The sequence below is a fragment of the Centrocercus urophasianus genome, unplaced genomic scaffold (assembly GCF_019232065.1).
Source record: "Centrocercus urophasianus isolate 14NV4802_14NV808 unplaced genomic scaffold, USGS_Curo_1.0 seq_31, whole genome shotgun sequence".
NCBI lineage: Eukaryota > Metazoa > Chordata > Aves > Galliformes > Phasianidae > Centrocercus > Centrocercus urophasianus.
The window spans coordinates 7,879,445-7,887,001 of NW_024884878.1; positions in this window are offsets into that span (position 1 = coordinate 7,879,445).

Sequence of the window (7,557 nt, forward strand, 5' to 3'; positions counted from 1 at the left end):
TGACGCATTCCCTCCTCTTTCTTTAGACAGCAGTCATGGTTTCTTTTCGACCCCATTATCACTGTAGTCACAGATGATATTTTGCAGAGCTGTTCTGTCACTGTTGGGGCATCATGTGTTGTTGATAGGAGGTACAAGAACAGAGTTTGAATGTAAATGTCTGTTGCAGTTATTGTTCACTAGAGGTTTACTTGAGATGAAAAAAATTAAAAATCTTTATTTGTCAAAAGATAAAGTATTAAAGCAAGCTTTTAAGGACCAGATTTTGTATCTTGCCTAGGAACAAGTAACGGGAGCTCTGCATTTGTGTGCCCTTCAGAAGATGCAGGGAAGGTCTCAGCCCTTGTGCTGCACAGAATGAAGAACAATTCCAGTTCTACATCTCTGGAGGCATGTGTCACTTCAGAGGGGAAGGGAAAGGGGCACGACTATTGTACACGTCAGAGTTGTTGTAACACTCTGTATTGCCACTGTGTGATCAAAAGTGAGGATGGCTGCAGCCTTCTTTGGGATGCCTTCCTTTAAGGTTTTAAGGGTTGTGCACCAAAAGGAAGTTAAGTGTTTTTAAAAAGGAATCCAGAGAAGCATGCCCTCACTGATAACACTGTTCACCATAAACATAAACTGGTCTGACTTACTGATGTATTCACACCATGTGTGTGAGAAAATGATACCTAATTTAAAGTGATTCTGAAGTCTGGAGAGAGGGAGTTGTGCATTTCAGGTTTTGTTTGCTTTTTAAGGTAGCTGCAAATGAATTTAGGAACAGGAAAATAATTGTTGAAGGAAGGTTTGGACATAGAAACAGGTGTATTGCGGAGTCTGAGAGCATAATCCCCAGGATTTGTATCTTCTCTGACTTTCTGACACTTTCAAGTCAGAAGAAATACATTGTGAATGCTTTAAGCTTTCAGAAAGCTGGGGTCAGTCTTTGCCTTAATATTCTGCTTCAATTCTAAAACAAGGTCCTTTCCTGCACTTCGCAGTGGTTTGAACTTTGCCTTTGCAGAGGTTTGGGTGAAATTCTAATGTAGACTAAATTAACTGCAAGTTTTACAGATATCTTTGATTTCTTTGCTTACAGAGGATGGAGAACACTCTTCTGGCTCCAGATCAGTGTCTATTCAATGGCAATGGCATCTTCAATTTTATAGGTTTGTCTAGAGTTACTATCATATTAATTCCTTCATTTTGAGAAAATCCCTATTGACTACAAGTAGGTATTTGGTGGGTATTTACCTATTTACAAAAAAAAATTCTGTTTGTATCAATCAATTGGTATTTACTCACTAATTTTTAGGAACTTTGCATTCTGCAGAACAGATTTCACACTTTTTAACTCAAGATGCTGTCTCTGATACGTGGCAGGTAATAGGCATCCATGAATAAGTGCTTCACACAATATTTTTTTTGTTTTGGGGTGGGGTAAGGGGTGTGGAATGTAATCCTTTTGGTTAACATTGGAACTTAATAAAGGGGAAAGAATAAAATATGACAAGATTGTTCTGCTGACTGATTTTTCCAGCCAAGATGATGATTTCTGCTGGGGAATGCCTCATGAATTATTCAGGTAAGACAGAAGCAAGTGCCTCACTGTCCAATGACTCAATGAAGAAATCATGTTGGAGCCAAAGCATCCTATGTAAAATGTATGATCCTCTTAATGCTGATGTTTAAGTATTAATAAGTTATTTCATATAAGGTAGCCAGAGCTGCAGGAGGACTCAATCTGAAACAGCATCTCTTCTGAAGCTGTCACAAATGGTTTCTTCTAAAATACAGCTATTTGGATGGTCACTGTTGCCTGAAGTTTCACCAGGCTTCAGTGCTCAGGCAAGTTGAACTGGCTTTCAAAAGAGCACATGCTGTCAAAATTTTACACGTTGGTCTGGAAAAACTTCAGGGAAGGAGCAGGTACTCCATTTCATGTTGCTTTGCCTCCTGAAGAGTTAAACCATGTGAATATGTGTGCGTGTGTATTGAATACTGTGAACGGGAACAGAAGAAAACTTTGATAGAAATCCACTAACTTGGTAGCTCTTATAAGAAATGCACAGCAAATACCAAATGTTGAATTTTAATTTAATGAGTATCAAATATATTTGTTGCCCCAAAAAGCCCCAGTTTTGTTTGTCTTATTTTTCTGTTTCATTATTGCTGGCTAGTAAGGCTAGAGTTGGTCCTCTGAAGTGACTGTGCCTGACTACTCCTTTAGCTTTTGCCATACTCTCATGGTGCCTTTTTACACTGGAATATGGACTTCGCTGCAGTGTGTAAATTTGTTTCAACATCCCAGAGCTGAAAATACGTTCCAATGTGCAATGGTATTCAAAAGCTCAATATAATACCTGGAGAGCTTGTGCAGAGACGAGACCTTGAATCTTTTGATGTAGCTGCAAGGAGAAAGGGAAAGTGACTTACATCTACATTATACAGCAGCTCTGAAATAGCTTTCTGCCAACTACAGTGCAACATGAAAGAAATGTGGCACAACTCTGGAAAGTGACTACAGTCCAGTGGAGAAAAAACACCTCAGCAATCAAATATCTAATTAGTAATGCTGAGGAAATTTTACACTTACTGACACATTTTATGAATTCTTTTTTAAGTCTTAAAGTTTTTAACCTAAAATATCTTCAACTATACATCTAAGGTAACTCTTTTGCCATTCTCCAAGCTGCTTCTGATCTAGCAGATAATTTCTACTTGGCAACTTTAACAGCAGCAGAACCGCATGTAACATTTGCATGCTGCCTTTGTCTTTACCAATTCAATACAGTACAATATAACAGATTTTAATTAAACCTACTCAGTTTGACAAAAAATATTTTAATGATTCTGTGTAATCATTGAATCATAAAACCATAGAATCTTAGAATGGTTTGGGTTGGAAAGGACCTTTAAGATCTCTTAGTTCCAGCCCCCTGCTACAGGCAGGGACACCTCCCTCTAGACCAAGTTGCTCACAGCCCCATCCAGCCTGGCCTTGAATGCTTCCAGGGAGGGGGCATCCACAACCTTTCAGGGAAATTTGTTCCAGTGTCTCACCACTCTCACAGGAAAAGAATTTCCCCTCATCCAGTCACTACATGCCCTTATAAAAAGTCCCTCCTCAGCTTTCCTGTAAGCCCCTGCAGGTACTGGCAGGATGCTAAAAGATCTCCCTGGAGTCTTTTGCATGCTAAAGAGCCCCAGTTCCTTCAGCCTGTTCTTGTAGGGGAGTTGTTCCAGCCCTCTGATCATCTTCATGGCCCTCCTCTGGACCTCCTCCAACAGCTCCATGTCCTTGTGACGGGCCCCACAACTTTGTGCTACCTACAAAGATGTTAAATAACACTGGTCCCAGTACTGATCTCTGAGGAATGCCACTTGTCACTGGTCTTCACTTGCACATTGAGCTGTTGACTGCAACTCTCTGAGTGTGACTATCCAGCCAATTCCTTATCCAGCCAGAGATCCATCCATCAGATCCATTTTTCGCCATTTTGTTGACTAGGATTTCACACGGGGCAGCATCAAGTACTTTGCACCAGTCCAGGTAGATGATGTCAGTTGTTTCTCCTTTATCCACTGATACTGTAACTCTGTCATAAAAGGCCACCAAATTTGTTAGGCATGATTTGTCCTTGGTGAAGTCATGAGTTTGGCAATGCCAAAGATTTTACATTTAATGGCACTTTTAGAGAACACTAACACAGGGAACTGTTACAGCATGTTTATATGTCAGTGCTCCTTGGATCAAAAGTGTGTTCTAATAAAGTGACACATTATTTATTGTTATGTTATGCATAGGTCATCAGTTCTTAAGGCTGTGTGGAATAATATGGCATGATTTCAGGAAAGTAGATGTAATCCCACTGAAATGTCATTACAGCTTTAGCAGGAATTCAGACTCAAAATATCTTTTGATTTCTTTTAAAGGAATGAATGTGTATATGGTAGAGCATGATTTTTATATAATGAGACAAAATGATTTCAGGTAACATTGCAGACCGATTCTGTTCCTTAATAGGTGAGGAGTGTTAACTGGCCATGCATGTCTTTCTTTCAACCTGTAAAATGGTCAACTTAAAACATCATTACAATGGCAGCATCTGATGATCACGTTTTGCAAGTCAGTGGGCTATGTGGTTAGCTGTGAATGTTCACAGCAGTGTGGATCACACAGGCTTTGAGCTTGCCCCTGTGAATGTTCTTGGGGAAGAGAAAGAAAAAAACCAGAAAGCTAATTTCAGCATAAAGACATGCAGATTTCACCAGTGCCTTTTTCTGTTTTCTTAGGAGAATTTGGTCTGTCTGTGAAACAGAGAAATGAGGTTTGCAGTCTCACTAGGGGTTTCTCATTCAGGCTACAGTTTATTCATAGGAGAACTTTGATTCTCATAAATTGCAAATGTAGTTCTCGTTTTAAAAAAGCATGAGATACTGCAGATACCTCTTCAGGAATGCTTATGTTTCTTCATCCTTTCAGATTTTTCTCCTGCCATTTCCTTGATTTTCAACATCTCCTTTATGCTAGGAATTATATCATAACCTGCTTGGCTTCTTTCTTGACGTGCCCCATTCCCAAATTAGGGCATACGCTGACCCATCTCTTAGAAAGACTGTTTAAATATCTACGCTTTGGCTTTTGTCTGACAAGTTGCTAAAAACCAGATTACCCAGTTCTCCAACAAATAAATTACCAGATTCTTTCTCTTGGATGTCTACTTTTCTATTGGACAGACTTAAGGATTACTTCTGATCGTCTCTGAGTTCAACTGCATATAAATTCTTTCATTTGCCTTTCTGTGCTAACTACTGTCTGTTAACACTGCCTTTAAACCTTCTAACGATGTATTCCTTTTTTTTTTTTTTTTGTATCTCAGTGTGAGATTACAACATTTTATGGTTCATAGGGCTGCATATTAAACTAAAACTGAAACATACAATGGTGTGCTGCCTTTGCTTCTGTTTTCTATAAGCTTTTTTTTTTTTTTAATTAATTAATTTATTGTTTTTAAACTTGCTTGTCAGATGTTCTCTAATTTTCCCATTGTGGTCCCCTTTGGCCTTCATGTGTGAGGTGACATTTTATCAAATCTATAAACCACTTACTGTGTAATACATTGTTGGAGTTCAAGATTTGTTAATCAAATGATAGGAGATGTGCGTGGTTGTGTTTCTAAGGCATGTGGGTGACCTTTTGCCTTCTCACTCGAACCTTGCCCATCAGTCATCCATATGTGGGTATACTTTAGCCAGTGGTTTTGGTGTGCCCTGGGCAAGAGCAACCCTTCCTGTTGCCCCTGGAGTCATAGATGGTGTGCTTTGCAATGTTGTGGAGATGAAACTGGTATGCACAGTGCACAGTGTATCTAGTCATAGCTATGTATGTAGGTACTGCTATTAACAGACTATCTGAGAAGCAGTTTTTGTGTCTTTACAGTGAAGATGCTGAGAGCTTTGGTCCTTTGTATGCTTGCTCCACAAGCAGCAAGTATCCAGCATAGCACGAACTGCCCGGTCCTGCCAACGTGTGCAACATGTGCAAGAGGAACCAGGTACAGCAAGGCATGGTTCTGTAAGAAAATTGTTTCTCCTCTTCTATTTACCTTCCCCTTCAGTCCTTCTCATGCCTCTTTAAACATGATGCAATGACTTTGACGTCCAAGAAATGTGTGTTCAGATATTCTCTTGAAAGTAATTTCACTTGACAAGTGTTATTATATTTGAAGTGACTAGACTATCACAAAACCCGCATTATTTCTCCCTTGGGAAAGAGATTAAGTACAGCTAATGTTTAGTAATGAAAAGAGCTGGAGTTTTTTTTAACCTTTTCAAATTTTGCCTTAGTATTTGTTAACATATCTTTCTAATGAGAAACTAATGTCATCATCCATTAAAAACAAACTTTCTGTTGTCATTTCTATGGGAAATCCCATGGACTCCCAAAAATTTATTTATACTAATTATTTGTTTTAAAAAGTGGATGATGGAGAAGGGACTTCTGATTTTTACTAATTTTTTCTTGAAGTTATTGCATTAAGAGCTTTTCCATGGAACGGAAATCACAGAATTACAGACCTGTGATGTGAAATGTTTCTGTAAAAGGTGACCACACAAGACAGTAGTGGCAAAAACATTCTCTTACCAGGGCCTATTGTGAGCTTCCTTAGAACTGTGTAAGAGTTGAATAGAAGCTAAAAAAATTGTAAAAGATTTCTAAGACGTGTCAGTCTTAAGCTGAAACTGACAGGACGTATACAGTGTAGTAGATATGGCCAACAGGAGTCTCAGACTCCACTTACCTGTCACTGGTTTGCATCTACTAACAAAATGTTTGTATTTGTGACAGATCATGTGAGTAACTAAAATAATTCCACTTTCCTTGGCTTTTTACTGTCGATCTAGATTGCCTTCTCTGGCAACATGAAATATTGTTTTAATATTTTTTGGAAATGGTAGATTCTCACCTCCAAACTTCAGTGTGGGCGGAGGAGTGTTGTTGGACTTGAATTTTGTGGTGTGCAATTGAAGCGTTTTCAAGAATGCTGAAAGTAAAATTCATTTTTTTCAACTAAGGGGTCCTTTGGTAAAAGAAGAACGTAATAGCAAATAAATGGATCTGCCTCTTAGGGAATGAATCTTCTTCAGTGATAGAATGCATTGTTTAGTTCAGAAATAGCAGCATAACACCAGGGAACACAGAGATGGTTGAGAAGAAATATCAGTTCAAGGGAAATATGCTAGTGAGGCATTTTTAACTATGCAGCTGGGAGAAAAGGAAAATAGCTAGGAAATTTCCCAGCCTAAAGATAGGAACTGTTAGAAAATGTGGCTCGAGGTTTAGTGGAGCAAAGAAAGTATTAATGTAGCCATTGGAAACTCAATGGATTTGGTAGGTGCTTTTTCAACTTGTATATTCTATACATATGTAAGTATAAATTTACATACAAAAACAATGTGATTAGGGAGAGAAGAGAGTGTGTATACTTTGTCACCAAATAGTGCATAAATGTGGACTATAATTTTGTTTTTGTTTCAAAGAATGTGCTTTACAAGCCATTTTTCTGTAGTTTCTGATTTCAGAAGGAGTCTCTTTGCTTTAACTATACTTTCTGGTGCATTATTATGACCTTAATAATGTGTTGCGAAGCAAAATTAATTAATGGTAACTCTAGGCTTAGGATTGACTTATCCTAATAAGAAATCATACGCTGTTGTTTTGAATTCATATTCAATTTTTATTCTTGCTCATTATATCAGACTTTCCATACTGCAGATCATATAGCAGTGGAGTTTTACAGCTGCTTTCCAATTTCTAACACCAGTGAGTATCAATTCAAGGAGTGACATAGAAACTTGGTAAACTCAGTGGGTCTTCCATATCCAACTGCTTTTTAAATCAGATATGTGGTTGTAAAACAATTTGTTTTGAGATTTTGTTAAGCTTGCAATGAGATTTGGGTGTCCTCAGTTTCCTTTGAAAATTCAAGTACGCCAGTGTCCAATGCTTAGTTACAAGTAAAACTCAGCAATAGTATTGTAGCTCAAGTATGTATACAAATTCCTTGA